We start from the raw sequence: 26,549 nt of genomic DNA, 5'->3' as shown, positions 1-26,549 counted from the left end.
TCAATCTTATCTTTTCTACTCCCATTTCTACCACTCTAGTCTAGACACCCATTTTTAACAGAATCCTGGCTAGTCTATACACTACCATACCAATTTGGTCAGAATGTTAATGCTACATTAATTTCAACAGTTTCGGCCTCTGAAATCTTTAATAGCTTCTCATCTCCACTTATTACACATCTAAGGTCATTCACAATCAGCTTTTATTTTTTCAACTTTGTTTCTCATTCCCCAATCTCAATACTATTGCAGCCAGTATGACATCTCAAATTTTAAATAAAATTTTCCTTATTAAAAAGTGATAACAAGCTCAGCACCCGTAGCAAAGTGGTTACGGCGCCAGCTACATACACCAAGGCAGGCGAGTTCGAACCCAGTCCGGGCCAGCTAAACAACAATGACAACTGTAACAAAAAATAGCTGGACGTGGGTGCCTGTAGTCCCAGCTACTTGGGAAGCTAAGACAAGACAATCACTTATGCCCAAGAGTTCAAGGTTGCTGTGAGCTGTGACACCACAGCACTCTACCGAGGGTGACACAGTAAGACTCTTTCTCCAAAAACAAAGTGATAACAGCACCTAACACTTCAGTGTTTATTTTCTGTCAGGCACTATTCTAAGCAAGTTTTTTGTTTGAGGCAGGGTCTACTGCTCTGTTGCTCAGGCAGGAATACAGTGGCACAATCATAGCTCACTACACTGCAACCTCAAACTCCTGGGGTCAAGGGATCCTCCTGCCTCAGCATCCCAGGAAACTGGGACTATAGGCACATACCAACCACACCTCTAAGCAAGTTATTTAATCCTCAGAGCTCCATTTCATGAGTCAAGAAACTGGGACAAAGAGAATATGCTGTCAAAGTTGTAGATCCAGAATTCAAACCCAGGTAGTACAAGCTCCAGTGGTCGACAGTTTTAACCATCATGATATACACTGATGATGTCAGAAAATGAGGAAAAAAATACCATTAATCTCACCATTGTCTCCACCTTCAAGATAAACTGTATCAGAATACTTTCAATACAGAAACACAAAGTTGGATTTTTCAGTTAATTTGTGGTTCCCCCAAGTATTATTCTACATCATTATTAATAGCTATACACACCAAGGAATTTGATAAGACACAATTAGCTACATTCCTATGAAATATGGTACAATCAAAACTGCTATAAAAATTAGCCAGGTATAGTGGTGTGAACCTGTAGTCCTAGCTACTTGGGAGGCTGAGGCAGGACTGCTTGAGCCCAGGGGTTCTATGGCAGCCTGGCAACATAGCAAGATCCCATCTTTGGGGGAAAACATTATTGTTCAATGGGGAGAGTTCATGTTAAGGAGTCTGAAATACACTAAGTTATTTTCAATGATTGAGTCCACAGCTATAAACCTAACATCCCTAAGCAATTTTTACAATGCAGCCTTTGCTCAAGGGTAAAGGTTTTATTTTCCTAGCACTACCTGCATCGCCAATATCATTAGCACAGAACTTACTATTCTTATCATATATCATTATGATAAATTATACGAAAAGCCAGTCAAGGCAACTATGTTAAACACAGGTCCCTCCCCTTTTGATGACAGCTCTAGACAGCTTTATAGCCTATCAATAATTCAGGCTAATGCAAATGAAGATGTCCAAGTTTAAATTCAAATGTTACTTGAGCTAAATGCTTATTTTCAACACTATTAACACGCACATATCCACAGACCCCTAATTTTTGGCACTAAATCACTGTGTACATCCATAGCTACTTCCTAGATGGCATCACAAGAGAAGTGCATCTTGCATGCAAAATTCTTTATGGTACCACAAATTTATCCATTTAGAAATGTTCCATAATTGGCCAAACTCTTATTCAAACCTTCTCTATGTACAAAATTAAGAGTACGAGAAGCTTTTATATGTACATCAAAGCTTCAGTAAACTTCATCCTTTCCAGGGCATTCTCAAGCACTTTTTTTTTTTTTTTTTTTTTTTTTGAGACAGAGTCTCACTGCAACCTCCAACTCCTAGGCTCAAGCAATCCTCCTGCCTCAGCCTCCTCTAACCTCAGCATCCCGAAGCAGACTGAACTACAGGTGCACACCATCATGCTGGGCTAATATTTTCTATTTTTAATAGAGATGGGATCTAACTCTTGCTCAGGCTGATCTCAAAACTCCTGAGCTCAAGCAATCCTTCCCTACCTCTGCCTCCCAGAGTGCTAGGATTATCGTTGTAAGCTACCAGCCCAACCACAAACACGAATTTTTAAGTGGCTGTACGCAAGGTGAGTGATTTTAAATTAAAAATGACTTCTGGAATGATGCCATCAGGAGCTCTGTAGATGTTCTCTCCAGTGAAACAACCATAACCAGTGAAAATTATTTTTTAAAAAAGCAAAAATACTGAAAGCCTCTGGAAATTGTCCTAAGGGCATGTAGCAAATGAAGAAACATTTACTCAAGAAAATCAATAAGAGAAGTCTGTGGCATGAAGCAGCTTAGGACACAGGCTCCTATCCAGGTAAGTACAGCCAAGAACACACACCCCCACTGCCACCCAGCTTCCAAAGGATAGTATTTCCCCAGGAGAGGAAAGCAGCCATTGTTGCTCATCACCCTCAATCCCAAGATGAAGAGGCTCTGACCTATTGACACTAGCAGCCCAGAAGTATGAGGCTTTTTTCTTACATCTAGGCCCCATTTGCGGGGCAGAAGCTAAAACCAAGGTGTAGCAGGCCAAGAACAGTGCAGCCCTAATGGCCCTCACCTTGTTGCCCTTCCTTACTGAGGGACTGGTTCCAGGACAGGAGAAAAAAATAAGAAAAAAAGAGGTTGCTGTCCCTACTCAGCACCCTGCCCAAGAAAGAGGAGTGGGACTCAGAGAAGCCACTGGCCACACCCAGTTCTGTAGCAGTGGTGTCAAGGTTTTACCCAGTAGGAAAGGCATGACATAAGAACAGAGAACTTGGCTCGCCACCCGTAGCACAGTGGTTACGGCGCCAGCCACATACACCAAAGTTGGTGGGTTCAAACCCTGCCCAGGCCAGCTAACCAACAATGACAACTGCAACAAAAGTAGCTGGGCGTTGTGGCAGGCACCTGTAGTCCCAGATACTTGGGAGGCTGAGGCAAGAGAATCGCTTGAGCCCAAGAGTTTGAGGTTGCTGTGAGCTGTGATGCGACAGCACTCTACCAAGGGCAACATACTGAGACTCTGTCTCAAAAAAAAAAAAAAAAAAAAAAGGAATTATCTAAGAAATAAATTAAAAACCTGTAATTTACAATAGAGGATCACAATGTGAGCACCAAGGAAAAAACATTGGGATCTACTGAAGTATTTAAGAAGAAATGCTATCTAGGATATGCTTCAAAATGAAAAGGATAGGTAAAAAGGATTACTCATGAGTTGAAGCTGTCTGACGGGCATGTGAAGTTTACCTACATCAGTTATGTTTGATTTTTCCTTGGGAAAAGGGTAAAGTAAATTAGATGAGGGTAGAGAGTATCCGTTAAAGGCTTTTCAGAAGAGGTAACATTTGAGCTGCTTCTTAAAGAACAAGTAGTAGGCAAACTAACAGAATGGGGACAAGAAAGGACATAAAGAACAGTATGGAATAGCTTAATACAGTCAATGGAACAGTAGTTACAAATAGCTGTACCTAAAGACCAGCACCAATCATCTCAGTTACCACTGATTGGCATACATAACCTAGTTTCTCCTATCTCTGGCCCTGCGTGTTAAATTTTAACAAAGAAAATCTGGCCTACACAAAAGGTTCGCTGATAAAACGTATGCTATCATTTTAAAACAAATCATATATTCCTAAGGATATTCAAGGGTATCTCTAATTTTGCCCATTCCTTAAAATGTTTACACAGATAAAATCTGGCTAGAGGCTGCGGGGGTGGGGGTGGGGCTATAACAGATAATTTGTCTTGGTGACATTATTTAGTACCCACTCTGTGCCAAGCCCTGAAGAGATAAACATAGTAAACAAAACTCAGTTTCTGCCCTTAAGGAATCTACAAACCTAGGGTTCCCCCCAAAAAGTAAGATAGCAAGTACATTCTTTAAGATGCATTTCATAAGTATGAATTTCACACAAAAAAGAATGATAGTTTAGACATTTACTGGGAAGCAGGAAAGAGTTCTGCACAGATACAGAGTTAATTTCTACAGACCTATTTTCGTTTGAACTATTGAATCTGTCAGTAACAAAGACCTTCTCAAACATAACCTAAAGGGTATGGGGACCCTCATATGTAACACTCATGATTTTAAAAAATTATCCTGAATGTTTAACTCCCTTGTCACTAAATCAGTTTAAAGTCTCTTGTTTGAGAGAATTGAGAGAATTCACTCAACTAGAGGTGCTGAGCTACAAAAGACTTTGCCAAGCTTCAAATTTTATAGGCAAGGGTTAAATAGAAAAATGGCCAATAAGTATATGAAAGTATTCGAAACATCTTAAGATACAGCAAATACAAATTTAAGCCATCATTAGATATTCTTAAACCACTACCAGAATGGCTAAAATTAGAATGACTGACAATACTGTCAATAAAGAATGACACAACCTACATCATACCAGTGGCAGTTTAAACTGGCATAACTCAGGAAATCTAGTTTGACACTATCTACTACAGCTAATAAGCACACATAAAACACTATAAACCAGCAATTTCACTCCTGGGTATGTAACAAAAGACCACAAAAATACATTACAATAATATTCATGGCAACGCTCTGTATTGGTGAAAACACTGTAAACAAGCTGAATGCCCACCAACAGTAGAATGAATAAATAAATTGTGGTAAATTTCACACAATGAAATACTACACAGTAATAAAGAAATTAGTGAAATCATGTAGTGAGCAAAAGCAGCCAGGCACAAGAGTACATAGTATATTACACACAAGAGTACATAGTGTATTATACCATTTATATAAAATTCAAAATCAGACATAACTAAATTCATTGAAAGACAGTGGTCAGAGTATTTGTGTGAGGTGCAAGAAATATTCTATTTCTTAGGTGATTATACAGATGTACACATTTGTGAAAATTTATTGAGCTATACACCAAAGATTTGTGCATTTCATTGTATACAAGTTATATATCTCAGTTAAAGGAAAATTTACAGTAGATAGGCCGCTCAAAAGATGTTAAAACTTCTCTTGGTAGTCTAAAACACTGGTTCTCAAAGTGTGGTCCAGAAATTCCTGAAGTCCCTGAGACCCTTTCAAGAGGTCAAAAGCTGGAAGCAATGGCTAGCACCTATAATCCCAGCTATTCCAGAGGCTGAGATGGGAGGAGTTAAGAAACCAGCCTAGGCAACATCTTGAGACACTTTCTCTATAAAACATAAATAAATAAAATAAAATAATTAGCTATGAGCAGTGAGTGGCAAGGCTGGTCCAGATACTCTGGAGGATGGCTTGAGGCCAGGAGTTAGAGATCAGCTTGGGTGATAAAGTGAGACCTCATCTAAAAAAAAAAACGAAGGGAGAGAAAAAAAAAAGTCAAAGAGATCAAACTTATTTTCATAATAATGAGATGTTGTTTGCCACCTTCACTGCCATTCTCTCGAGTATACACTGGAGTTCTTCCAGAGTCTACACACTATATCATAAGAGACTGAAAGCAGGAGAGAAAATCCAACTATTTTACAAAAATATTTACACTGACATGCAACAGGTTTTGTTAATTGTGGTTTTTTTTTTTTCTTTTTTGAGACAGAGTCTCATTATATGTTGCCCTTGGTAGAGGACTGTGGTGTCACAGCTCACAGCAACCTCAATCTCTTGGGCTTAAACGATTCTCTTGCCTCAGCCTTCCAAGTAGCTGGGACTACAGGCACCCACCACAACGCCCGGCTATTTTTTTTTTTTTTTTTTTGGTTGCAGTTGTCATTGTCGTTTAGCTGGCCCAGGCCAGATTCAAACACACCACCCTCGGTGTATGTGGCTGGCACCATAACCACTGTGCTACAGGCGCCAAGCCAGGTTTTGTTACTTTTAAATGCATATTCTTTAAACATCTCAGCTTTAATTTCTAACACATTTTAATTTATTTTGTTTTTATTGTTTGGTATTCATTGAGGGTACAAAGAATTAGGTTACGCTGATTGCATTTGTTAAAGTTTCTCATGTAATTGTGTCCCACCCCCAAGAGGTATGTCATACACCATGACCCCTGATCCCTCACCCTCTTCCCCTTTCCCCACTTGCTCATTCCCCTACTCCCATGTTGTATTAGCTTTTCTACTTCCTTCATATTAGAATAGAGTACACCAGATTCTTGCTTCTCCATTCTTGTGATGTTTTACTAAGAATGTCTTCTCATTTTAATTTCTAATACATTGAATGTTGATGGATGTAACCCCACACATAAACAAAAGCTCTATGGGGTCTTCAATAATTTAAGGGTATAAAAGGGGTGGGTGCTGTGGCTCACGCCTGTAATCCTAGCACTTTAGAGGCTGGGGTGGGTGGATTGCCTGAGCTCAGGAGTTGAAGACCAGCCTGAGCAAGAGCGAGACCCTGTCTCTAAAAAACAGCCTGGCATTGTGGTGGGCGCCTGTAGTCCCAGCTACTGGAGAGGTTGAGGCAAGTGAATTGCTTGAGCCCAGGAGTTTGAGGTTGCTGTGAGCTATGACAGTTCAGCTCTCTACCCAAGGTAACAAAGTGAAACTCCGTCTCAAAAAAAGAAAGAAAGAAAGAAAAAATATAAGAGTCCCAAAACCAAGAAGTTTGAGAATGACTGGCCTAAGAAACACAACAAAAACAAGCTGCTTTTCTAGTTCTCTTACAGTAATGAGAAACGAGGTATCAACATTTTCTGTGAAACCATCTGTGCCAGACAAAAATCACTGCTACTATATTTATCTGTGTACGTTCATCTTCAATTCAGAAAAATAATTTCCCCCTAAATACAGTATTATTTTCCCAAGCAGTCTGCACCACTTCTTAAAGCATAAAGAAGACACCAGATAAAAATTTAACCAAACTTTAAGCTGCTTCTCCAACAAAGATATTCTACCCTTGGCTACCAAGTCTACAGTCGGTAAATTCACACTACAAGCTATTGGCCATGTGCAATTAACCCAAAAAATTCACACACACAGAAACAAGGGGGTGGGGGGAAGATGCTCAAGTTGTATTATTCTTCCATTTACTTTTCATTCAACAACACCTTAACCATTAACCCTTTTCACCCTTTTCTATTTTCTTTTACTTGAATTTTTTTTCTAGACTTGTTTTTCCCACATCTCTAAACATAAAATTCAAGAACTTAAAAAAAGATAGCTTACATCATCTCTTGTCCAACACCTTAGTTTTACAAACAAGAGTCATGAGGAGCCGAGCCAAGAGGTTAGCTAAGTTATTTAACACAGAGAATGGAATAACAAACTAAAATACAGCCTTTCTGCCTCCAAGTCTACTATACTTCCATTCTCACTTACAACATGAACAGTTTTATTTTTTGAGACAGGGTTTTACTGTTTGCCCAAGGCAGAGTGCTATGGCATCATAGCTCACAGCAACCTCAAACTCCCGGGCTCAAGTTATCCTTACCTCAGCCTCTCCATAGATGGGACTACAGGTGCCCCCCATGATGCCTGGCTCATTTTTCTATTTTTAGTAGAGACAGGCATCGCTCTTGCTCAGCTGGTCTCCACCTCCTGAGCTCAAGTGATCCACCCACCTCAGCCTCCTAGCCAAAATATGAACAGTTTTAAAACAAATCAAACCATCTCTAAAATAGGAAGCAATGAAATTATAACTGTTTAAGCAGTAATAATATTCACCTATTTTTGTGTCTCAAGCCATTTTCAAAGTTGTAAAATAACACCTACACAAACCAAGGAGAGCCTACAGTTAACTGCTCTCTGTATGCCAGATTCTAGCCCCTACAATCTTGGGGGGAGGGGGATGCAAGGAGAAACATATGTGCTTTGATAATCCACCCCACCATTTAAGTAGAGTACAGTTGTTCTATAACCCAGATTCCTTTCTTTTGATGACCTTTCAACTGATCTCAACAGGCAGCAGTTCTCAGTGAGGAGAGGGAATTGGGGGTGGAAGAAAGGTGTTTTGCCTTTTAGCTCTGTATTCCATTCTGTGACAGAAAAGCAAGTCAAATTAGTAGCACTTCCTAATACAATGGGGTCCCCTGGATAACATTCCTTTATTCCACTCCCTAAATTATTTATCTTTCAGCACAACTGTTAAAATACTGTCTCAATTCCCCTACTACACTACTCTCCTCCAACACATCCAACATACCATCAGAATTATCTTCCCAAACCAATCTAATGTCTCCTTTCATTTAAACCAGAAGGCCCATCTCATTATCCTAAAAACAAAACTTAAGTGCCCTAATATGGCATTCAAGGTCACCCCCTGAGGCTAAAAAGGTAGTTTGAGATCACATCTCCCATAAGCCCTTCCCCTCCCAGTATCTCCAGTGTTCCTTCCATTCTACTTGTTTTTCCTCTAAAAGCATTATTGCACTCTCATAATTCTGTTGCTCCATTTCAAGTAATAATTCTTAATTTTTTGCCCAGAACACATTTGGCAATGTCGAAAGACATTTTTAAGTTTGTCACAAGAAGAGGTGTATTACTGTTATCTTGTGGGGGTACAAGTCAGGAATGTTGTGGTCAGCAGTCCACAACAAAGGGCCTGTGAAAAGTGGTACCTACCTGTAATCCCTGCTATCTGGAAGGCTGCGGTGGGAAGGATTGCTTGAGCCCAAGAGTACAAGACCAGCCAGGGAAATACAGTGAGAGCCCCATTTCAATAATTAAAAAAAGGGCCAAGCTCAGTGGCTCCCACCTGTTATCCTAGCAATCCCCAGATTGCTGAGCTCGGGCGTTTGAGACCAGCTGAGCAAAAACAAGGCCCCATCTCTACTAAAAATAGAAAAACTAGCTAGGAGATGTGGCAGGCACCTATAGTATCAGCTGCTCAGGAGGCTGACAAGAGAGGAGGCTCAGACAAGAGGGGAGGCTGAGAAAAGAGGATCGCCTGAGCCCAAGAGATTAAGGTGAGCGATGATGTCACAGCACTCTACTCAGAGTAACAGAGTGAGACTCTGTTTCAAAAGGAAAAAAAAAATTACCTGGCTCAAACTGTTAACAATATTGAGGTTAAGAAACCCAGAACTCCCTGCTCTAATAGGGCCATCAAAATAGTACAATTTTGAACAGTAGCAAACCTCAACCAAACCCAAATTGAATGATTTCATCTTTTTTTTTTTTTTTTTGGGAGTGAGACAGAGTCTCACTATGTCGTCCTAGGCAGAGTGCCATGGTGTCACAGCTCACAGCAACCTCAAACGCTTGAGCTCAAGAGATTCTCTTGCCCCAGCCTCCCAAGTAGCCGGCACTACAGGTGCCCACCACAATGCCCTATTATTTTTAGAGACAAGGTCTCCCTCTGGCTCCGGCTGGTCTGAACTTGTGAGCTCAAGCAAATCAAGTGCCTTGGCCTCCCAGAGTGCCAGGATTATAGGCGTGAGCCACCTCACCCCAGCCATATTTCATCTCTTCTACCATTACCTTTTTCACATCTTTATTTGATAGAGCTTTTACCGCACAGTGTAATTGTCTGTCTTGCCTGTAAGACCTTAGCACTTTGAAAGTAGAGGTTAATCATCTTTATATACCCCTGGTGCCTGAAATGGTAGAGGTTGAGCATCCCAAAACACCCCAATATCTAAAAACTTTCAAGGGCTGACATGATGCTCTGAAGAAATGCTCAATGAAGCATTTTAGATTTCAGATTAGGAACACTTAACCAGTAAGTATTCCAAATATTTCACAAGTCAAAATACATCCCAAATCTCAAATACTTCTGCTTCCAAGTATTCCAGACAACAGATAGATACTCAAGCTGTATGAAATGAGTAAATTTAATCCAATCATCATGGTAAGATAGCAATCGCCCAATCATTTTATGCTTTCATCAACTTTTCCTGGTTGGTAGTCATGACTGTAACCTCTTGGTTGAAATTAGAGTTCTTTACTATCCAATACTCTCTTTCTCAATCAGGTTTAGAGAAGTTCTTAACGACCAACAAAGGACCACGTGTAGAAACCATCCAGAGAGCCTCAGGAAACTTTCCAGAGCCATCTTCACAAAGGCTGTTTCTAGAGAAACGAAAGGTAGCAGAGATCATTAAGGCAGGCCCAAACAGAAGAACAGGAAAAATACTACCCAAGTTCAGAAAAAGTAAAGACCACTTCCAACTGGAGAGAATCAGAAAATATTTCATTAGGATGACATGTGAGCTAGGCACTGTAGGCTAGATAAAAAGTGGAGATGTGCTCTGAAGTAAAGTCACTGGAATAGGAAAGGCTTAAGCATTCATGTCAACTAAGGATAATTTGATTAGGTGAGGGAGTAAGAAATAACCTTGCAGAAGTAGACTGGAAAATGTCAAAATGACCTTGTTCTAGCAGAACTGGGATGGTAAGAGTTTTGAGCAGTATTTGGGGAGAGCAGGAAGAAAAGGATGAACACTTGAGGAACGCGACTCTTGTGGCTCTGTAGCTAAATGGAAGCCAAAGAATCTTCCCATGATTCTTTCCCTGACATGATTCCCCTTCCCATGATGCACTGAGGATAATTAAAGTAATCCTCAGCTGACATTTATATAGGTCAGATGAGGACATGCACTGACGTCAGACAAAAATACACCTGTAGGCACTACATTAATTTCCTCCTCTAACCTTAGATTTGGCCCCACAATCCCTCTTGCTCCACCTCAACAAGCTCCCACTAACATATATTTACAAAAGACACACACACGTGTGCGCGCACTGATTAAATGCCATTTTTCTATACTTATTTTCATGTGTCTGGACAAATGCTATATATAGCCAGTATCCTCCTTTCATACATAATGCATTCCTGAAAATGTGACTAAAGTAGAACATTTCATAAAATACTTTAAGCAAAAGAGTCACGTGTTTTTAGGGGGCTTTTCCCCACTCCCTAGTGGGGAAAGTACAGGAAGATATTTTAAAATTCCTAATTACCTTCGCCTTTCAAATATGAGCTCTATTACACATTTATTGCACTTAATTTCCTATTTCATTTACCACTGAACAACGGACATAACCAATAAGCACAACCTAACCCAGTAAAGTTTAAGATCCATATCCCTAATCAGTTCCCACTGTTTCAAGGATATTAGAATCCTGAAGTGATGAACTTTTACTGTTTTCTCTTCTACTTTTTTTGAGACAGAGCCACAACCTGTTGCGCTGGGTAGAGAGCCATTGGCATCACAGCTCACAGCAACCTCCAACTCCTGGGCTTAAGCGATTCTCTTGCTTCAGCCTCCCAAGTAGCTGGGACTACAGGCGCCTGCCACAACGTCTGGCTATACTGGAAGGTAGGTTCAGGATTGTTTACATATAGTGTACAGGCTCCGTGTGGTGGCTCACACCTGTAGTCCTAGCACTCTGGGAGGCCGAAGCAGGTGGACTGCTTGACCTCATGAGTTCAAGACAGCCTGAGTAAGAGCGAGACCTTGCTCTACTAAAAATAGAAAAAAACAACTAGCCAGACATTGTGGTGGGCACCTGTAGTCCCACCTACCCGGGAAGCTGAGGCAAGAGGATCTCTCGAGCCAAAAGACTGAGGTTGCTGTGAGCTATGATGATGCCATGGCACTCTACCCAAGATGACAGAATGTTTGTTCTCAAGAGAACAAACATATAGTATATGAAGTGTGGCTTGTGCAGTGGCACAGTACTCCCAGCACTTTGGGAGGCTGAGGAGGAAGGATCACTTGAGATCAGGAGTTTGAGACCAGTCTGGGCAACACTGCAAGACCCAATCTCCACAAAAATTTTGAAAATTAGCTAGGCATAGTGATACACACTTGTAGTCCCAGCTACTCCAGAAGCTGAAGCAGAAGGATCTCTTGACCTTGGGGTTTCAGGCTGCAGTGAGCTATGATAATGTCACTGCACTATACCAGGGACAATAGAAAGAAATCTTGTCTCCATAAAAACAAAAACAAAACAAAAAAAGGAGGGGGGAAAACAATACCATACCATAACTCTGAGAAGATATTTGATCATAATGAACAAATTAGAGATACATGTTATTGCATGTATACGTGCATACATATAGTATATATAACATGGGAGGGATCCCAGTTTGTTTTGTTTGGTTTTTTTTTTGAGACAGTCGCAAGCTGTCGCCCTGGGTAGAGTGCCATGGCGTCACAACTCACAGCAACCTCAAACTCTTGGGCTCAAGCAACTCTCTTGCCTCATCCTCCCAAGTAGCTGGGACTACAAGCACTCACCACAACGCCCAGCTATTTTTGTTGTTGTTGAAGTTGTCATTGTTGTTTTAGCTGGCCCAGGCCAGGCTCGAACCTGCCAGCCTCAATGTATGTGGATGGCACCCTTCCCATTGAGCTGGGGTACTGCCTTTTTTTTTTTTTTTGAGACAAGAGTCTATGTTGCCCTTGGTAGAGTGCTGTGGAGTCACAGCTCACAGCAACCTCAAACTCTTGGACTTAAGTGATTCTCTTGCCTCAGTCTCTCAAGTACCCTGTTTCCCCGAAAATAAGACATCCTCCGAAAATAAGGCCTACTTACAGGAAAGATAAGATGTCCCCTGAAAATAAGACCTAGCGCATATTTGGGAGCACACCTTAAAATAAGACACTGTCTTATTTTTGGGGAAACAAGGTATGTGTGGCCGGCACCCTAACCACTGAGCACGGACACCAAATGGAAGTCATTTTTTACCTATTAATCTAGTGTTTGAACTTTTCAAAACAAGTTTGTGTTTGAGTCTGGAATTTTTAGCAGTGTGACTGACAAAACTCAAGCAACTATATTTCAGCCTAATAGTAGAACACAAAATACAAAGGGTCTCAGATCTCCCCTTTCTCTAAAATGAACTGCAAAACATCCCTAGTTACGCATCAAATTCACCTACTGATTTTCTTTTAATACCCAGTTACTGCCCCAAATCTACTCAATTACAATCTCTAGAAAGTAAGATGCAGGCAAACATATTCTGAATAATAAGCTCTACAGACGATTCTGATACACAGATGAGATGGAAAATAACTGTTAGGCAGTTGTTGAGAATAAAAGTAGAAACCCATTTACTGCTAATATATGTACATGTGTATGAATGTTCAAGCCCACAGGACTTAGCACATGTATATCTGAAGAATTAATTTTGGGGCGGCGCCTGTGGCTCAGTCAGTAGGGTGCCGGCCCCATATGCCGAGGGTGGCGGGTTCAAACCCAGCCCCCGCCAAACTGCAACAAAAAAATAGCTAGGCGTTGTGGCGGGTGCCTGTAGTCCCAGCTGCTTGGGAGTCTGAGGCAAGAGAATCGGGTAAGCCCAAGAGTTAGAGGTTGCTGTGAGCCATGTGACATCATGGCACTCTACCTGAGGGCGGTACAGTGAGACTCTGTCTCTACAAAAAAAAAAAAAAAAAGAATTAATTTTGGTAAAATGCCTCACTCTAAAAAGATGCTTCTTCATAGCTTATTCCTTAGTTTATTACAAGGGTCATCACTAATTTATTTTATTTTTTTAAAGAATCAGGAGTCTATGTTGCCCAAATAGGCTGGTTTTGAACGCCTGGGCTTAAGCAAACCTTCCTCCTCAGCCTCCTGAGTAGATGAACTTCAGGCACACCCAGTTAATGGTCATCACTTTATAACCCACGGTAATAAGTGAATGATAAACTCAAGCTCCAATATACATAAATGTCAGAAATTCCATGAAGTTTTTTCCTTTATAATAATTACATAAACTTTAATGATCAATGAAATTCCATTTTCCATGATATAATTTAGCAAAAAGATCTTTGAGAAATCTTGTGCCTCATTAAGAAGGCTCATTGAGGCGGCGCCTATGGCTCAAGGAGTAGGGCGCCGGTCCCATATGCCGGAAGTGGCGGGTTCAAACCTAGCCCCGGCCAAAAAAAGGCTCATTGATTCTACTACAATATACTTAGTGCAGGCTTCCCTGCCACCCCATATAGAATTTAGCCCAACGGACGAAGGGGATTAAGAGACAAACATCAGGCTGGGCACCTGTGGCTCAAGCGGCTACAGTGCCAGCCACATACACCTGAGCTGGTGGGTTCAAATCCAACCTGGGCCCGCCAAACAATGACGGCTGCAACCAAAAAATAGCCGGGCGTTGTGGCAGGCCACCAGTAGTCGCAGCTACTTGAGAGGCGGAGGCAGGAGAATCGCTTGAGCCCAGGAGTTGGAGGTTGCTGTGAGCTGTGATGCCAAAGCACTCTACCCAGGGTGACAGCTTGAGGCTCTGTCTCAAAAAAAAAAAAAAAAAAAAAAAAAAGAGAGACAAACACCAAATAAACCGTCCACAAAACAATTATCAAGCAATGCTACAAACATGCAAAATGCAAAACCCTTAGTGTTGAAAACTAAATTTATTTTAACCTAAGTCAGGCCAGGAGCAGCGGCTCACATCTGTAATCCTAACATTCTGGGAGGCTGAGGAGGGAGGATCCACTGAGTTTGAGACCAGTCTGAACAAAATCGAGACCCCCCAATCTCTACTAAAAATAAGAAAAATTAGCTGAGAGCTGTGGCAGGCACCTGTATTCCCGGCTACACGAGAGGCTGAGGCAGGAGGATCCCTTGAGCCCAAGAGTTTAAGGATGCTGTGAGTTAGGCTGAAGCCACTGCACTCTAGCCTGGACTACAGAAGGAGACTGGGAGGGAGGGGATCCTAAGGCAAACCACTGAGTTCTCAAATTGAGATAGAATTTCATGATACTAAAATGTTCACTTGGGTGGCGCCTGTGGCTCAAGGAGTAGGGCGCCAGTCCCATATGCCGGAGGTGGTAGGTTCAAACCTAGCCCTGGCCAAAAACCACAAAAAAATAAATAAATAAATAAAATGTTCACTTAAGGGATGACAAATTACTGGGAGACAAATGCCTGGCTTTTACATCTTTTAGGAAATGTTAAGTTGCTTACCATTATTTTAGTCCTGTCATAAACCTATCAACCTTAACATGCTGGGAGACATATGGAAGGGGAGGATAATCTATTTGCTACAAAGCTTCAATAGCTCCCTCCGACAAACAAGACAGTTCTCAAATTGCAGACTATTATGACACCTAAAAACTATACTAAACCTAAAAGCTAATCTGGTTCAAGAAACAAACCAAAGTTCTAAATGTTTTTAAAAAATACTATCAGTGTCCTTTCATTAACACAGCACAGTAGCTGAAATTGAGCCTGACAGACCTCAGTCCCTCATCCGTACAATGGAAATAATACTGTCTACATGAGGTAGTAAATAGAGAATGCTTAACAGTGCTGACATATAATTAACGTTCAACAAATGATAACTATGCTAATTGAAAACAGTTGAGAAAAAATCCATTTTCTTATTTACCCACTTTTAAGTTATAATAACATGCTAAAATAACCCAATGTTTTTGAACTTTGCACACAAGAATCAGCTACAATGCTTTAAAAATATACCTTTTATACAGGCCCCATGTATCAGTCCAATTAATCTTTCAGGATGGGATCCAGAGACCAGTACTTTTCTTTTTTTTAAATACTCCCCCCCAAGTGATTCTAATGTTCTAATGTGCAGTCAGGGCTGGGGTCCAATGCATTAATTCTTTCCCAAATACGTTTAATTCTATGTTAAAATAATACAAGAACTTAAGCAATAAGTATGACTTTCAAAGATACAGCTACTAAAAAACCAAACAGAAACTAAAATCCTGTTTCTCTATTTTGGGGAAATAAAACTTCAAGATTCAGAAAACATACAGACAGGAAATATAATTCAGGCTACCATAAAATGATTACATTCTTTCAGAATTAAAAACCAACTCACTCAAGCCCAAGACAAGACTTACCCCACAGTTTATTGCCCAAAAGTATTACAAAAGGATTAATACTTTAATGAGCACTCCGTTATATGTCAGATAACTTTCTTTTAATCGTTTTAAACAAGATTTGTTTCATAAATTCTGAAAGTAAAAAGACATTAAAAATAAAAAAATAAGCTAAAAGCACGCTTGTGTATGTCCAACTAATCAAGAACTGGATGACTGGCAAATTCAAACATCCACTTTCAAAACGATAAGCAGGATTATTAATGCTATGTCGAAGAAAAATTATCTGAGGAGATATTCAAGAAATCTCTGATCTTAAAATACCAGAAAATGTATTTCGAAATTCTGCAAGAAAAAAGAACCAAAGTAAATCCTACTTGAGCATTCCACAGATGAAACAAGAAGTTGGAACACCAAGAGATTTCAATAATTTGGTGAAAGGTAAGATCTACCCTTCAAAGTTACTTTCTAAGTTAAACTACCTTTCTTACCTGTACTGTTCCTGCTGTTATTCACTCCAGAAATTTTCTCTCAGAAACTACCAAGGTCAGCAAACAAAAGAAACAGCTCCAGACATTAAGAATCACAATGGTTAAATGTTCATGCAAAAACCATTAGGGACAGAGAAAAGTCTATATAGTTCAAAAGTCTTATTTTTAAATTAGAGAAATCAAACCAATTCTAAACATAAATACTTTGGGCTTTCACTCTTTCCAAACACTGAAACAATAAAGTTTAAAAGGTTAAAGTTACAAGTAGGACAAAATATGTGAGTTTAAAACTTGAGAAAAATGCTGACATCTTTTTTGTATATTTAATACATAAACCTTTAAGAATTTGGAAGGCATTCGCTGAAACCAAAATGGCAGCCCAGTGAATCAGTAGAACAGTGAGATCTAAAGGAGAGTTTGTAGTCTCTATTTTTAAGTTCAAGTGTACTGGTTAAGAAAGCCAAGATAGTCATGATTAAGGAGTCAATCAAGGGTAGACAATGAACTCCGGGAGGATTAAGTACCTGCTGGGAAGTTTCCCAACCAACGCACCCCAAATTAGTCTTCCTCAAAAGTGAAAGTACCCAAACGTTAATAGAGTTAAGGGACATACGGCTTTCCAGGTAAAGAATGCTAAAAATATTTCTTTCCTCCCCAAATAAAGCATGGATATTCAGCCTACACCTAGAACTCGCCCATTTAAATTCAAAAACAACCTGAAGCAATTGTACACACCTGTAAACTGCACCGTGCAAAATTCAATTAACGTTATAACTATGGAACTTCCAAAAAAGTAACATGCTTCATTTCAGCAGGTTCTCTTGTAAATCTTAAAAATTTCCATGTTAAGTTCCACTCGCTACAGAAACCCCTACAAATAATTAAAAAATACACGCCCGCTCCCTAACTCTTTAACTTAGTATTTTCACAATGAATGAAAAATTAGCCATTTATCAAACCTGAAGCCTCCCATCACCAGAATCTGAAGACTTTGCCACTAACAAACTCGCACACGCTAACATTTTTTGCAGAAACAGTTAAAAATAGAAAGGTGGTAGGTCCAAGCTAGCTTGGAAGCGATTTCTGCATTCAAAACACCTTGTCGCGGATTTGGCAATCGGCAAATTAAGGGGAGCGAAGGAGGTGCGCGAGGTCGATAACCTGGCTCAGACTCAAGCTCACAGCCGAGGAGAAACCGCGGGTTATCGCGGAGGGTGGGGGGAGGCGGACAAGTCGTCAGGCCTGATAGCCGGGCGCAGCCGAGGCCTAGCTCTAAAGCTCCAAATCACTCCACCTCAGTAATGGCGTTTGGTGTCAAACAGAACCAGACTGAGGAGGAAAGCGGCCGCGAGCCCGCCAAGTGCGGGGCTTCAAGGGCCGGGGGTGCTGAGCCCCCAGCACCGACCGGGCCCCTGAGAGCGGCTAGGGGCGCCGCACGCCGCGCGCCGCGCCCGGACACTCCTTCCTCCCACTCGGCCCCAGACAGGACGGAAAGGGGGAGGAGGAGGAGGGACGGAGCCGTCAGCCATTTTCCCTTACAGTCCAAAACACACAGACAAGCTCCCGGGACGCCGGCTCCGCGCGGAACAGAGCCTCGCGCGCCCTCCCGGCCCGCGGCGGAGGATGGGGCGCGGGGAGGCCCCCGGCCCGACCGGCGGCCACCGAGGGAGTCACCACACACACACACACACACACACCCCTCGCCCGCCTCCCCTCACCCACATCCAGCTGTTGGCCCTGTAAAGGCGCGTCGCTCCGGCGCAGCTGGCTACTCACCGCACCACACAGGCGTCTTCCTCAGAACCAGAGCACGGCGGAGGCGGGAGGGAACAGAAGACAGCAAGGCTCGGTCTGGGGACAAGGCCTACCCCGGGTGCATCCCAGGCCCGGGGGTAACGGGCGACAAAGTGTTATCGAGAGGCTATAGTGGCTGGGCTCGGGGCTAAGGGCCCGAAAACGAGGGTGCTACAGACGGACGATGTAACTGCCTCTTCGCTGCGCCCGCCTCCTTGGCCCGCGGCGGCCCTTTCCCCTTCTCCCCTCGGACTGGAGCTCTGGCCGAGCTCAGACAGGCTCCAGGAGGTGCGTTTCTCCTGCGTCACCTTCTCCTGTTCCTCCTCCTGTAGCGGCAGCTTCACCTTCCCCTAGTCGTCGCCTCAGTCCCCGTTCCGGGCCTGGTCGCAGCAACTCGTTCCTCGCTCCCGGCGCCGAACCCAGCACCGGGCGCTAAAGCGGCCGCCTCCCGGGAGAGAGGCGGCAGCAGCGGACTCCCGCGAGGCCCGAGAACTGTGCAAGGTGGGGAGGGGCGCGGAGCGGCAGAGGCCTGGACCGGCCGGCTGCGGAGAGGTTGCGGCTCCGGCGACTAGCTTCCGCAGCCGCGGATGCCCGTCCTCGTCAATATGGCGGATCCGGCAAACGAAAAAAAAAAACCGCTCAGCCGGCGGTAGCAGCAGCGGCAGCGGCGGCGGCGGCAGCAGACTCCCACTAGCCCCACTGCCGCCCAAGGCCCAAGTTTCTCCACCCCCGCCAGGCCCCGCCCCTTACAGGTCCCGCCTCTGGGCCCTCCCCCGGCTCCTGCCCAGCCCCCTCTCGCTCAGCTGGCCCCTCTTCCCCCCTCCACCTCGGGCCCTGGAGGCAGGAAGAGCGGCGAGCCGCCGGGGGGGATCGGGCGCCAGACGCCTGGAACCCTGAGAGCGAGGGTGGGGGAGGGGAAGACAATGCGGTAAAGATTGTTCACGCAGTACCGTTTCTTCCGGCCGGCCCCTTCAGGGTCAGGCCACGGCCAGAAACTCTTCCCTGCTCCTCAGTCCCAGAGCGAGGGCAGAGATGGCACGAGGACCGACCCAAGTGGGGGAAGGGAGGCTCAAGAAGATCTGGCATGCCACGCCGGAAAAAGGACTGAGTGGTGGGGACTAGCAGGGTGTGTGGTCAGGATAGGGTTAATTCCGTGAGCCGCAGGCGCGTCGCTCCTAGTTTGACTTGGGCCGCTTGTTTTTGTTCCATTGTGAATCGTGGCCCCGCCGACGAGTGCCCGGATGATGACGTCACCGGCCTCCCCCTTTTCCGGGATTGGGGGGGCGGAAAGAGAACTAGGGACCAGGCGCTGGGCGGGCATATCCGCGGAGCCTGGGGGTCCCAGTGGCGCAGTTGACCCGCGTTACGTGACGCGCGACTTGGCTGGGCAACGGGGCAACGGCGGCTATGCTAAGTCCCCGGGGCCAGGCCACCTGCACGGCGCCGATATGGGGAAGGCGTGGCTATATCTTGCGGCGGGAGGAGGGGGAGTTGGAAATGGGGGCCTTCTCCCCACCCCATGAGGGAGGTGCTCTGAGAAACTAATTCACACGATCTTGCAGCATCAGTACATGAAGGCATTTAGGCGTCCTTACAGCCTGTAACCATAAGGAGCCCTGAAAACAGTCCAGCAAAAAAAAATTATATAGTGCCCCAGACAGCATAGTGACCAGGCCATACGAAACATAGCGAGATTGGCCTCAGCTGCCAAATCGTGTGCACGATTCACTGGTGGAACCTGGAAGGGCCATGTCAACTATGTCGTGGACTACTTTCTACATGTTTATATATTCCAAAGTGCAACCTGCACAGGAAAAATTTATGGGGTGCTCTGAACAATTCTCTACAGTCTACTAAGGCTACACAAATGAAGAGGAAGTAAATGCAGTTCCTAATTTACCACAGATTTCCCTCTGACTTAAAAGTATCAATGGACACTAAAATTGCATGCAAAATCATAGTAAAATCCTATGAAACAAGATCTATTATATTTTGTATAGAATGGGGTTTAATTTCGTTATGCTATAATTACATTAGTTTATAACAAAGGATTATTAAAATGGAATCCAGTTATCATTACATTAGTTTATAACAAAGGATTATTAAAATGGAATCCAAACTAAGGTGACACAGAGCGTTACTCATTTTTTTAATTTTTTAACATTTCTGTATGTAGTAACTAGATTGCTTACCAAGTTTGCACCACAAAATAGGGTGTCCAAGACACATCATTCATTGCCCAACTAACTCTTAGCACATGTTATTTTTATATTTATGTCCAGAAATTGTTTGCCACCCCCTCCTAGGACCCCATAAGCTAGTAGGGGGACACTACCATCCATGTACACTGTAGGCTTGCTCAATGCATGGTGGTTTTATTTAATCCTCAAACTCCCCTGAAGTAGCCAGACCTATATTGCTATCTTTGATGTTAGATAAGGGAACAGAAAAAGTTCTGTTTGCCCAAGATCATCTGACAGGATTGGAAAGTGTCCATCACAGTCTTCTAACCCTATAAAAAGTGTACCTGCACCATTAACAAGGATGTCCACTCTCACCAATTCTATTGAACACTGCACTTGTGGTTCTAGCTAGGGCCAGAAAAAGAAATGAAAGCCATCAAGATAAGAAAGGCACAATTAAACTGTCTCTATTGCACATGACATGATCTTATAAGTAGAAAAATCCAGGGGGATCCACTATAAAAACTTATTAAAGCTAATAAGTAAGCTTAGCAAGGTTGCAGGATGTAAGAACAACATCTCATTTTATTTTTCTTTTGAGACAGAGTCTCAACTCTGTTGCCCTGAGTATAGTGCCGTAGTGTCATATGACAATATTTTTAAATCAATTATATTTTTATACACTAGCAATAAACAATCTGAAAACCAAATTAAGAAAATTCCATTTACAATAACATTAAAAACAATAAAATACAAATAAACTTAACAAACAACGAGACTTGCACACGGAAAACTACAAAGTATTGTCTTTAATGACCCAAATAAATGATAAAATATCCCACGTTCAAGGAGTAAAAGACTTAATACTATTAAGACAGCAATACTCCTCAAATTGACTCTGCAATCCCTGTCAAAATCCCAGCAGGCTGCCTTTTTTTTTTTTTTTTGCAGAAATTGACAAGATGATGCTAAAATTCATGTGGATGATCAAGGAACTTCTCCAATAGCCAAAACAATCTTTAAAAAGGAGGACAAAATTGGAGGGCTCCTATATACTACTAATTTCAAAACTTACTACAAAGCTACACTGCATAAGGAGAAGTATGTACACCAATGGAATAGAATAGAGAGTCCAGAAATAACCCTTAACATACACCAATGAAATAGAGAGCCCAGAAATAACCCTTAACATACACCAATGGAATAGAATAGAGAGCCCAGAAATAACCCTTAACATACACAAGTGGTCTGCTGATTTTCAACAAGGGTACCAAAACCATTCAATAGGGAAAGGACAGGTCTTTTCAACAAATGGTGCATATGTACATATGTGTGCAGAAAAACAATGAATTTGGACATTTACCTCACATCACATAAAAAAAGTGACTCCAAATGAATCAATCACTAACCATAAGATATAAACTATAAAATTCTTAAAACATACAGGGAAAGCTTCACCACATTGTATTTGGAAATAATTTCTTGGCTATGACAATAATAGCACAGGTGACAAAAAAAATTGGACTTCAACAAAATTAAATACTTGGGCATCAAAAAACACTATCGACAGAGTGAAAAGACAACTTACAGAATAGGAGAAAAGATTTGCAAATAATTTATCTGATAAAATATTAATATCCAAAATATACAACGTACTTCTACAACTGAACAACAGCAAAACAAAAAACCCAATTCAAAAAATGGGCAAAGAGGCTGGGGCGGTAGCACTCACCTATAATCCTAGCACTCTGGGAGGCCAAGGTGGGTGGATTGCCTGAGCTCATGAGTTCCACACCAGCCTGAGCAAAAGCAAGACCCCGTCTCTACTAAAAATAGAAAAACTGAATCAAGGGCCGCACCTGTGGCTCAGTGGGTAGGGCGCCAGCCCCATATACCAAGTGTGGGGGGTTCAAACCCAGCCCCAGCCAAACTGCAACAAAAAAATAGCCAGGTGTTGTGGCGAGTGCCTGTAGTCCCAGCTACTGGGAGGCTGAGGCAAGAGAATCGCCTAAACCCAGGAGTTGGAGGTTAGCTGTTAGCTGTGTGACACCAGGGCACTCTACCCAGGGTGATAAAGTGAGACTCTGTCTCTACAAAAAAAAAAAAGAAAAACTAGGGTGGCACCTGTGGCTCAAGAATTGGGATGCCAGCCCCATATACTGGAGGTGGTGGGTTCAAACCCAGCCCTGGCTGAAAACTGCAAAAAAAAAAAAAAAAAAAAAAGAAAGAAAAAAGAAAAACTGAGTCAAGAGGATAGCTTGAGCCTGAGTTGGAGGTTGCTGTGACCTATGACTCCACAGCACCCTGCCCAGGGTGACAGCTAGAAATTCTGTCTCAAAAAAAAAAAAAAATGGGCAAAAGACTTCAATAGACATTTCTCCAAAAAAGATATACAAATGGCAACTAGCACATGAAAACATGCTTAACATCACTAACTTATTAACGAAATGCAAATCAAAAACCACAGACTCGGTGCCCACAGCTCAGTGGTTAACTCTGTCTCCCCCTAAAAAAAGAGAAAGAAAAAGAAAAACAAATTCAAACCACAATGGGATACCACTTTACACCCATTAGAAAGGCTACTAACAAAAAAAAAATGGGCGGTGCCTGTGGCTCAGTGAGTAGGGCACTGGCCCCGTATACCGAGGATGGCGAGTTCAAATCCAGCCCCGGCCAAACTGCAACAAAAAAACAGCCAGGTGTTGTGGCGGGCGCCTGTACTCCCAGCTACTTGGGAGGCTGAGGCAAGAGAATCGCCTAAGCCCAAGAGCTGGAGGTTGCTGTGTGCTGTGAGCTGTGACGTCACAGCACTTTACTGAGGGTGACAAAGTGAGACTCTGTCTCAAAAAAGAAAAAAAAAGGAAAATAAGCCTTGGCCAGGATGTGGACAAACTGGAGCCCTCCAACATTGCTAAGGGGCAAGTAAAATAGTGCAGCTGCTGTGGAGAACAAAGTGGCAGTTCCTCAAAAAGCTAAACATAAAATTATCAGGTGACCCAGCAATTCCACTCCTAGGTATATACCCCAAAGCACTGAAAACTGGGATTCTTTTTTTTTTTTTTACAGACAGAGTCTCACTTTATTGCCCTTGGTAGAGTACCATGGCATCACAGCTCACAGCAACCTCCAACTCCTGGGCTTATGCAATTCTCTTGCCTCAGCCTCCCGAGTAGCTGGTACTATAGACACCCCCTACAACACCTGGCTATTTTTGTTGTTGTTGCTGTTTGGCCAGGGCTGGGTTCGAACCCACAACCCTTGGTATGTAGGGCTAGTGCCCTACCCACTGAGCCACAGGCACCACCTGAAAACAGGGATTCTTTAACAAACACTTGTGCACCACCATTCTCAGTAGAATTATTCACAGTAGCCAAAATATGGGAATAATCCAAATGTCCATCAACAAATGAATGGATAGGCTCTGCACCTATAGCTCAGCAGCTAGGGCGATTGCCACATACACCGAGGATGGCCGGTTCAAACCCAGCCCGGGCCTGCCAAACAACAATGGCAACTGCAACAAAAAAATAGCTGGGTTGTGGCAGGCACCTGTAGTCCCAGCTACTTGGAAGGCTGAGGCAAGGGAATCGCTTAAGGCCAAGAGTTTGAGGTTGCTATGAGCTGTGACGCCATACAGCTCTACCAAGGGCGACATAGTGAGACTCTGTCTCAAAAAAGAATGGATAAACAAAATGCAGTATAAACACCCAGTGAAATATTCAGCCTTAGAAAAGAGTGAAACTCTCATTCACAGATGAACCTTGAAGACAGAATGGTAAGTGAAAGGAAGCCAGACACACAAAAAAATCATATATTGTATAATTTCACTTACAAGAGGTACCTAGAGTAGTCAAACTCATAGACACAGAAAGAAGAATGGAGGCTACCAGGAGCAGGGGCTGAGAGAGGGTAATAAGGAATTACTGTTTAATGGGTAAAAGTTTTGTTAATGGAAAGTGGTGATGGCTGTACAGCGTTGCGAATGTATTTAATGCCACAGAATAGTGCTCTTTAAAATGGTCAAAACAGGGGAGGGGGCTGGGAGGGAGCAAAATAAATTAATTAGGACAGCACCTGTGGCTCAGTGGGTAGGGCGCTGGCCCCATATACGGAGGGTGGTGGGTTCGAACCCAGCCCTGGCCAAACTGCAACAAAAAATAGCCGGGCGTTGTGGTGGGTGACTATAGTCCCAGCTACTCAGGAGGCTGAGGAGAGAATCACCTAAGCCCAGGAGTTGGTGGTTGCTGTGAGGTGTGACGCCACAGCACTCTACGGAGGTCGACAAAGTGAGTCTCTGTCTCAAAAACAATAATAATTAATTAATTTTTAAAAAGTGGTTAAAATGGCGGCCAAGCACAGTGGCTCATGCCTGTAATCCCAGCACTCTGGGAGGCCAAGGTGGATGGATTGGCTGAGCTCACAGGTTGAAGACCAGCCTAAGCCAGACAAAGACCCTGCCTCTAAAAATAGCCAGGTGTTATGGGGGACGCCTGTAGTCCCAGCTACTCCAGAGGCTAAAGCAAGAGAATTGCTTGAGCCCAGGAGTCTGAGGTTGCTGTGAGCTGTGATGCCACAGCACTCTACCGAGGGAGACAAAGTGAGACTCTGTCTCAAAAAAAAGGTTAAGGCTCTGCACCCGTAGCTCAACGGCTAGGGCTTCAGACACATACACAGGAGCTGGGGGATTCAAATGCAGCCCGGGCCTGCCAAACAACAATGACAACTACAACAAGAACAACAAAAAATAGATGGGCATTGTGGTGGATGCCTATAGTCCCAGCTACTTGGGAGGCTGAGGCAAGAGAATCACTTAAGCCCAAGATTTTGAGGTTGCTGTGATCTGTGAGCTGTGATGCCATTGCGCTCTACTGAGGGCAACACAGTGAAACTGTCTCAAAAATAAATAAATAAATAAATAAAAGGCGGCACCCATAGCTCATTGGATAGGACACTGGCCGCATACACTGAGGGTGGCGGGTTTGAACCCAGCCCAGGCCAGCTAAAACAATGACAACTGCAAAAAAATAATAATAATAATAGCCATTGTTGTGGCAGGCGCCTGTAGCCCCAGGTACTTGGGAGGCTGAGGCAAGAGAATCACTTAAGCCCAAGAGTTTGACGTAGCTATGAGCTGTGACACCACAGCACTCTACCGAGGGAGACAAAGTGAGACTCTGTCTCAAAAAAAAAAAAAAGGTTAAGGCTTGGCACCCTTAGCTCAACAGCTAGGGCTGTAGCCACATACACTGGGGCTGGCAGGTTCAAACCCAGTTTGGGCCTGCCAAACAACGACAACTACAACAAGAACAACAAAAAATAGCCGGGTATTGTGGTGGGTGCCTGTAGTCCCAGCTACCTGGGAGGCTGAGGCAAGGGAATCGCTTAAGCCCAAGATTTTGAGGTTGCTGTGAGCTGTGATGCCACTGCACTCTACTGAGGGCAACATAGTGAGACTGTCTAAAAAAATAAGGGGGGGAAGTGAGATCGCACCAGATGTACTGTGATGTTCTTGTTGGCTCTCAAATTTCATAAGCGTAGGACACCAATTTCCACAGGGTACTAGAAGAAAAATGTGTCTGGTTGGAATCGTTTATTTATTCTATAAACATTAAAGTGCTTGTAAAATGATTTTAAAAAAAGGGAGGGGCACCCATAGCTCACTGGGTAGGACCCTGGCCACCTACACTGAGGGTGGCAGGTTTGAACCCGGCCTGGGCCAGCTAAAACAACAATTGCAAAAACAAACAAAAAACAGCCGTTGTTGTGGCGGGCACCTGTAGTCCCAGCTACTTGGGAGTCTGAGGCAAGAGAATCACTTAAGCCCAGGAGTTTGAGGTTGCTATGAGCTGTGACGCCACGGCACTCTACCCAGGGCAACAGCTTGAGACTCTGTCTCAAGAAAAAAAAAAGGTTAAAATGGCATTTGGTAAATAAGCAAATGCTAAAAATTTTCCAGAATAAAAAAAAGAAGAAAATAAAATCCAAATACTGGCAATTTCATCTTGTTTAGTCTATAAATTACACTCTCAACCAGCAGTTTTAGCCTCAACTCTCAAGTCAAGCTCACCATCAACTCACTCTGCAGCACTACCCAGAAGGTACACCTCAGCTCCAGGGTGGATGTGGTCTACAGGACTGCCCCCTTTTGAGACCCTCCACTCAGTTACTAGGATAAGAAATGAACAGTTCTGAGTTAAAATTAGGT

At 43.1% G+C, this 26,549-nt stretch overlaps 1 protein-coding gene across 3 annotated transcripts in view; it reads right to left on the bottom strand.

The window, feature by feature from the left end:
* Positions 1 to 18,829, bottom strand: part of USP9X (ubiquitin specific peptidase 9 X-linked) — a 143,646-nt gene extending 124,817 nt beyond the window's left edge. For all 3 annotated transcript variants that reach the window (XM_053579952.1, XM_053579955.1, XM_053579954.1), the window contains exon 1: positions 18,144 to 18,829. The gene's annotated coding sequence lies outside the window, so the exon portion shown is untranslated. The remainder of the gene's footprint in view (positions 1 to 18,143) is intronic.
* Positions 18,830 to 26,549: the final 7,720 nt, after the last annotated feature.

Source organism: Nycticebus coucang, chromosome X (assembly GCF_027406575.1).
Source record: "Nycticebus coucang isolate mNycCou1 chromosome X, mNycCou1.pri, whole genome shotgun sequence".
Classification (NCBI taxonomy): Eukaryota; Metazoa; Chordata; class Mammalia; order Primates; family Lorisidae; genus Nycticebus; species Nycticebus coucang.
Note: the sequence above shows the minus strand (reverse complement) of the source record. Positions and strands in the feature narration are given on the sequence as shown.